Here is an 8,363-nt window from a genome sequence, read left to right as displayed (position 1 = left end):
ACTGACTCAAATGCTAATCTCCTTTGGCAACACCCTCACAGACACACCTGGGATCAATACTTTGCATCCTTCAAGCCAATTAAATTGACACTCAGTATTAACCATCACACTTCCTTACAATAGACAAGCAGTCTATAGAGAGACACTTTGAGACCATACAAACGTCCTGTTTCCCATCAAAATTTCTTCTAGGATTAAAAATCCATTGATTATTCTTATCAGATCCAATCCATACCACGATGGTTGGAAAATGATAATTTTTCAACTCCAGCATTCCCCCAACACTTACCAATTGACCTTCAATATTCTGCTATTAGCAAGAGCCCTCCTTCTCTCCCACTTATTTATCTATTTTTGGTGTAAATCCATGAGTTTCTTTTTTCCCAGTGATTCATATTTTATTATTGTATTCCATTATTTCATGCTCAAATCAACCTAGATTTTCCCAGTGGTAGCCCCTTCGAGCTGAATTTTTTTCCTTGTGACAGGTCATGATAGGTAGATGAATGTAGTGCTTTCTGTTTTATGGTGTAACAATATATTTCAGGCTCATTTTGTGCCCATCCTGCCCCAGCTCTGAAATCAGCCATTTCAATTATATTTTTAAATTGATGTATTGCAATTGGGTTTTATTAAAATGGGGCATATTTATATCTGTCTCATTCTTTGTTATCAGAAAATTTTAGCAATACATTAGAGCAAAACAAAGAAGTTTCAGTGGAAAATTCTTCTAGTGGCTTATTTCCCCTGAGTTTTTTGGATAGGAAGATAGGCTGTAATATGGGCTGAATTCTACTTATTGAAAATCAGTGTATTATTATCCTACTCTTCTGAGAGCCAATGCTTGGCAGGCATCCTCAAATTTTACTGTGAGTTACAATGCTGGTGATCAACCAATCCAATAAATTGCTCAGTTCTTCCAGTTCACTTAGACAAAATATGATTTTTCTTTAAAAATATGCAAACTTGTTGGAATTCATTTCTTCATCTACAAGTATAATGATTTTGACTAATTTTACACAAAAATATTGCCAAGTGTGGGTTTCATAAATCTGTCTCATTTTGTTACTTGCTACTCTCCCCAGCTGCTTTGAACTTAGCAGAAAACTGCCAAATTAAAAAAAAATAATAATAAGCTATCATATGCTGTAATTTCCTCTTTGGGGGCATTTTTAATTTTTGTCATTGTACATCTTGTGCTTTAAAATAGATTAAATACATCTGATTCGGTGCCCAAGAAACAATTATTTCCAGTGTTAAAAACAGAATTGAGAATTCAGGGGATGGGAAGTTAGAACTTGAACTCTGTCTTAGATTTTATGTGACATGTGTTAGCATCTCATCTAATTACATTCATTAGCTTATTCATCTTTAGAAACAAAATATTAATGAAAACTGAAAGGACTGAAATAACAAAAAAATGGATTTTTTCTGGCCTTTATATTCATACTGAATGGAAGTGTACAATTCATTGAATGATACCCAGTTAGGTTGATGAGATGGGGCTTTGTGATGGAGTCAGATACATTCAACAGGATATAATAAATAAGAAACATGTAATGAGTCTGGGCACAGCGGCTAACGCTTGTAACACTAGCATTCTGGGAGGCCGAGGTGAAAGGATTACTTTAGTTCAGGAGTCTGACACCAGCCTGGGAAACAGAGACCTCATCTCTGCAAAAAGTTTAAAAATTAGTGAGGTATGGTGTCATATGCCTGTGGTCTCAGCTACTTGGGAGGCTGAGACAGGAGGACTGCTTCAGCCCAGGAGGTTGAGGCTGCTGTGAGCTGTGATTATGCCACTGCACTCCAGCCTGAGTAACAGAGCAAGATCCTGTCTCAAGTAAAAACAAAAACAAAAAATGAAAAACAAGAAACACGTAATGGAGTGTTAACGACTAAAAGTTTAAACCGGTTAGCATTGGCTCAGAGGCTCCAGCACCGTAATCCAGACTATCATTTGTCTTATTAGATTTCAAGACTCAGAAGAGCTGAGATGAAAGAAGCGTTATTTTTAAATAATACTTTTATGAAAATATAATTTACATTCCGTTAAGTTTACCCTTTTAATGTGTACAATTCAGTGATTTTATAGTATATTCACAAAGTTGTGCATTGATCACCACTATCTAATTGTAGAATATTTTCATCACCCCAGACACCCCATAGTCATTAATATTCATTCTCCTTTCCCCCTTCCCTTCAGTCCCAGCCACTGCCAACTTACTTTATATGTATGTTCTATTTATTTGTCTATTTTGAATATTTTACATAGATGCAATTATACAATGTGTGGTGTTTTACTTCTGGTTCCTCTCCCTTAGCATCATGTCTCTAAGACCCATGCATGTTGGAGCATGCGTCAGTGCCTCATTCTTCATTATGGCCAAATAATATTCCAATGTTTATATGCATTATAAATATTTCATTTACCAGGCACGGTGGCTCACACTTGTAATCTCAGCACTTTGGGAGGCCGAGGCAGGCAGATCACGAGGTCAAGAAATTGAGACCATCCTGGCCAACATGGTAAAACCCCACCTCTACTAAAAACACAAAAATTAACTGGGGGTGGTGGTGTGTACCTATAGTCCTAGCTACACAGGAGGCTGAGGTAAGAGAATCGCTTGAACCTGGGCGGCGGAGGTTTGCAGCGAGCCGAGATTGTGCCACTGCACTCCAGCCTGGCAAGAGAACGAGACCCCGTATCAAAAAAAAGAACAAATCTTTTATTTATCCACCCATCAGTTGATAGATATTTGGATTGTTTTTACATTCATAATGCTGCTATGAATATTTATGTACAATATTTTGTATGGACAAATATTTTTAGTTCTCTTAGGTATATACTTAGGAGTGGAACTACAGGATCATATAGCAAATCTGGGTTTAACTTTTTTAAAATTTAATTTAATTTTTTTTTTTTTGAGAGGGAGTCTTACTCCATCACCCAGGCTGAAGCGCAGTGGCGTGATCACGGCTCACTTCAACCTCCGCCTCCTGGGTTCAAACAATTCTCATGTCTCAGCTTCCCGAGTAGCTGGGGTTACAGGCATGCACAACCATGCCCGGCTAATTTTTTGTATTTTTAGTAGAGATGGGGTTTTACCATGTTGGTCAGGCTGCTGAACTCAAGTGATCTGCCTGCTTTGCCCTCCCAAAGTGCTGGGATCACAGGTGTGAGCCATGGCACCCAGCCCATGTTTAACTTTTTGACAAACTCCCAGTTTGTCAAAGCAGCTGTACCATTTTACATTCCCACCATCAAAATCTGAGCATCCAATTTATCCATTAACTCACTGATGCTTCTTATTATCTGCCATTTTTATTATTTCCATCCTAGCAAGTGTGAAGTGTTAACGCGTTGTGGTTCTCCTTTTCATTTCCCTGATGACTAATGATGTTGAGAATCCTTGTATGTGTGTATTGACTATTTGGATGTCATCTTTAGAGAAATGTCTGTTCTAATCCTTTGCCTGAATTTAAATTGGGTTCTGTGCCTTTTCATTTTTATTTTTTTCCTGAGTTGTAAGAGTTCTTTATATGCTTTGGATACAAGTCCCTTATCATATACATGACTTGCAAATCTCTTCTCCCCATCTGTGGGGTTGTCTTTTTACTGATGGTATCCTTTGTAACACAGAAGTTTTAAATTTTGATGAAGTCAGATTTATCTCTTCTTCCTTTTGTTGCTTTCGGTTATGTCTAGGAAACCACAGCCTAATCCGCTGTCACAAAGATGTACTCTTCTGTTTTCTACTAAGAGTTGTATAGTTTTAGCTCTTACACTTAGATTTTGATCTATTTTTGGTTAATTTTTGTATAGGATATAAGATAGGGATCTAACTATATTCTTTCACATGTGGATAACACTTGTCCAGCACTATTTGTTTAAAAAAAAAAAAAAACTATTCTTTTACCCTTGAGTTGTCTTAGGACCCTCATGAGGAGGAAGATTTTTGGGTGAGTTTGTCTCCCACGAAAATGTAGAAGACCTTTGAAATTCCCTTAACATTCACAGTAACACGTTTCTGGTTTCCCGAGGATTGAAGAAAAAGGTGTTCCTTCTCCCCAGTAATAGGCTAGCTGCTGGGTGTGGTGGCTCACATCTGTGATCCTAGTACTTTGGGAGTCTGAGGAGGAAGAACTGCTTGAAGCCAGGAGCTCAACACCAGCCTGGCCAACAAAGTGAGACCCCATCTCTAAAAAGAAATTTTAAAAAATTAGCCAGGCAGGGTGGTGCACCCTGTACTCCCAGCTTCTTGGGAGGCTGAGGTAAGAGGATTGCTTGAGCCCAGGAGTTTGAGGCTACAGTGAGTTGTGATTGCACTGCTGCACTCCAGACTGGGCAATAGAGTGAGATGCCATCTTGAAAACTAATTGATTTATTAATTCATTAATTAAATTTAAACAAAAATTCAAAAACTAACATGATTGGATTCTTTGTTGAATACCTACAACAGACTATCATTCCATCTAGGAACTTATCACAATCCCTGTTGTTCTTTGGCCACTTGAAAAAACTTGCCCTGCCACAGAACGTGTATTTCAAAGCCTAGCTGAGGCTCCAGAATCTCAGGAAATGCCTTTATTATTGAATCACTGGATAAGATTTGGAAAAAGTGGTGCAGTCATTGACACACTATAAGATTGCAAATGTGCTATATGATCAAATGTTCAAATAAAGATGAGACACTGAAAGATCGGTGAGGCCATTCTACCTTAACCAACACTTCAATTGAGAGAGGGTCAGGTACGGTGGCAGGTAACTTCTTTCCAGAAAGTCCATTGAAGAAAGTGAATCATAAAGGTCAATCTGAGTCCGATAAATCATTCTACTTCCTTATAGATCCAAATGCCATGATTCATAAGCAATTCTCCTTTTATCTCGTGTTAAACTCTCTCTCAACAACTTCACCTCTAATTCTTTGTTGAGAAAGAGCAACTCGTTTCTGGTGAATCACTTTGGAGTAGACTACTTCTAAAATAGCCCCCAATGATCCTTGCCTTCTGGTAGGTATGTCCTTGTGTAACCCCTCACCATGGGTGGCCTAGACCTAATGACTTGCTTCTAAGTAACAAAAGTGATGGCCTATTACTTCTGAAAGTAGGTTATAAAAGGCTGTGACTTCTATCCTGCTGGCACTCTCTTGCTGTTTCTCACTTTCTCATTTTGATTAAGCCAGCTACTCTATCGTGAGCTGCCCTCTGGAGAAGCTAAGTACTAAGAAACTGTGGCTCTTAGTCCAACAGCCCAGCAGGAATTGAATTCTGAGAACAGCATTGTGAGTAAGCTTGAAAGTAGATCTTGCCCCAGTTACGCCTCAAGATGACCGCAGCCTTGGCTGATACCTTGATTGCGGCCTTGTGAGAATCCCTGGGCTGGAGGATCCAGTCAAGTCATTCCCAGATTCCTGATCTACACAAACTGTGTGAAAATACATATTCTTGTTGTCATCCACTAACTTCGGGGATGATTTATTATATAGCAATAGATAACAATACATGATATTACTTGATCCACTGTTTTCTATTCTGTGCCCCAGTTCCTCAATAAACTGCAAGTGATGTCAAATAAACACTTCCTAAATCCTGGGTTTTCAAATCCTTTCTTGAAACTATCTTTCCAACCTCTCATTGCTGTTCAATTACTGGACCATTCTAACCCTACTCACTCCTATTCAGTCTCAATGAAAAGTCTCATTTTTACTGCATCATCTGGATGTTCATTGTCTCAACACTAAATTGCACCTTTCTTCTCACAAACTCTTTCAATTTCCTAGTGTTAACCAAAACCAGGTTTCTTCAAAACCATATCAAAGCCTTCTTCAATGGAGAAAATTCCTGCTGTCATCCCCTGCCCAACTCAGCATCCTGCTGTGTGTTTCTGCCATTTGCTAATCATGGGAAGTTGGGTTATTATTTAAGCCCTCAAAACCTCAATATCTTCATTTCTTAAATGGGGATAATATCTAACTCACTGAATTGCTAGAAAATTAGTAAAATGGTGTAGGCAAAAGTGCCTGACAGTGCTCATCCCTCAGCACATACCCGATTGATAATTGTTTTTTTTCTTTCCTGATATCCATTTCTCATTCATTTATTTAATAGTTTCTTATAGACTATATTATGGTCCTTGTTTTAAGGCAGGTCCTGGTGATGCAGAGATGAAGATACTCACCATCTTGAAGATACTTATCGTCTGCCAGGGATACAGCATTTATCACACTTTTATTGAAGTTATTAGTTGGTCCATGATAGAGGCTCATATTCTGGGAAAACAAAAACAGGGTACTTCATAATCCTCACAACTCTTTACTAATTCATGCCACTTACTTATATTTGCCTCTTTCTTTAATCTTTATGATAATCTACAGAATTCCACAACATTTTTCATCCCTCACTCTCCAACTTTCGGCTTGGAGTCTTTCTTTCCACTCTCCTCTGGTCATTACTCCCTAATACAATCAGCTACCATGTTAAATCATTTTAACATAATGGCTCTCACAATTCCCAAACAAATCCTATTATTAGATCCCAAAGATCTAATAATAATCCTACCTTTAGTATTGATTAATATGGCTATCCTCACTCTCCTCCCTTAGACCTCATCATCTTTATTCAAACGTATCTCTTCTTGCACTTGCTATGTCTTCTCCTAGAACATTGTTTCCTTCCCTATTGCTTGACTAATTCCTAATCATTCTGTGCATCCTTGCCCTCCATCATATGACCCCAGCTAATCACCTAATCAATCATTGTTTCCCTGCAGACACCTGATGCTTCAGGCCATTGTATCATTCATGGTTCCCAGGCACAATGCATATCATCCTCCTTCTAAAATTATGTTCAGTCATTTGCTCCATGAAGGATGCCTTCTCCCCTCAACCAATATTAATCCATCAGAATCTCAATCATCCTTCAAGGACCATTACAGACACCCATAATGTTTTTCTTGTTTTAAATGCTTGTGCTCTTTCTTTTAACCTTAAGGATGTTTACAACACTTTTTTTTTTTTTTTACAGCATTTAAACTGCATTCTTGAGGCTAGTGTCGTAATTTTATAGTTACATGTTTATTGTCTAAAGTATATCTCCTAATGTTTGTTTGTTGTTGTTGTTGTTGTTGAGACAGAGTCTCGTTCTCAAAAAAAGAGAACACTCTCATTCTCAAAACTGGAGTGCACTGACGCCGTCTTGGCAAGGGCAACACCTCCCAGGCTCATGAGATTCTCATGCTTCAGCCTCCTGAGTAGCTGGGATTACAGACGCACACTAATGCACACAACTAAATTTCGCATTTTTATTTATTAATAATTTTTCTTTTTTTGAGATGGAGATCTCGCTCTGTCGTCCAGGCTGGAGTGCAGTGGCGTGATCTCCACTCACTGTAAGCTCCACCTCCCGGGTTCACGCCATTCTCCTGCCTCAGCCTCCCAAGTAGCTGGGGTTATAGGTGTCCACCACCACACCTGGCTAATTTTTTGTATTTTTAGTAGAGATGGGGTTTTATCATGTTGGCCAGGCTGATCTCAAACTCCTGACCCCAAGTGATCCACCTGCCTCAGCTTCCCCAAGTGCTGGAATTACAGATGTAAGCCACTGCACCCGACTGAAAGTACAAACCCTAATGTTTGAAAACCAAAATTATGTCTGTGGCAGCATGAGAATGTTCTTCACAGATCTTCCAAGATAGGAGGATAATAGAACAAGCTCTGGAATCCAGCATCAGGTTTGTGCCAAGGGTATACCTCCCATAGGCTGCTCCCGGCCAGTGACTGAATGTATCAAGGGATACTCAGGCTAACTCATTCTTAGGACACAAAGGCTCTCCTCTGATGGCCAGCTTTGACTTAGGACTCCCCAGGAGCACTACTGAACTTCCCTCAGATGGAGGGGGATATCTATTCAGGGTCACACTTGCTTCTCACTGTGAAGGCTCTCCAAGTCTATCCCAGCTCCCTCCCCATTTTCCTTCATATGGCATTTTCCAGATGTTTCCAGCTGTTTCCCCACATGTTTAATCCAGTCTTGGCATCCACTTCCCAGAAGACCTGGAATAACAAAACTGGTACCGGGAGTGATCCTCAGAAACAGGCAATGAGTTGAGGATAGAACTGGCTAACCCACCACCCAGCAGAGGAAGAAGACAATATCCTAGTTGGAAGGAGGGGCATGGATAGTCGCTGGCATGAGGTAGCCCACCATTCCTCTAATAAGGACTAGCATTTCCCACTGCAGAAGCCCCTCTCCCATAAAACAACACATGCCAGTGGTAAATGAAATGATAGCCCCATGCCCCCCACCGCCCTTCCACACATACACAAAGATGTCAGGTCCTAATTTCTATAACCTTTGAACAT

The 8,363-nt window shown here is 39.5% G+C and overlaps 1 long non-coding RNA gene across 1 annotated transcript in view; it reads right to left on the bottom strand.

The window, feature by feature from the left end:
• Nucleotides 1-6,178: 6,178 nt before the first annotated feature.
• LOC115894969 overlaps nucleotides 6,179-8,363 on the bottom strand; it is a 32,952-nt gene continuing 30,767 nt past the window's right edge. Inside the window, exon 3 of the long non-coding RNA XR_004055188.1 lies at nucleotides 6,179-6,272. This is a non-coding gene — a long non-coding RNA (uncharacterized LOC115894969). The remainder of the gene's footprint in view (nucleotides 6,273-8,363) is intronic.

Source organism: Rhinopithecus roxellana, chromosome 19, assembly GCF_007565055.1.
Source record: "Rhinopithecus roxellana isolate Shanxi Qingling chromosome 19, ASM756505v1, whole genome shotgun sequence".
NCBI classification, from domain to species: Eukaryota; Metazoa; Chordata; class Mammalia; order Primates; family Cercopithecidae; genus Rhinopithecus; species Rhinopithecus roxellana.
Note: the sequence above shows the minus strand (reverse complement) of the source record. Positions and strands in the feature narration are given on the sequence as shown.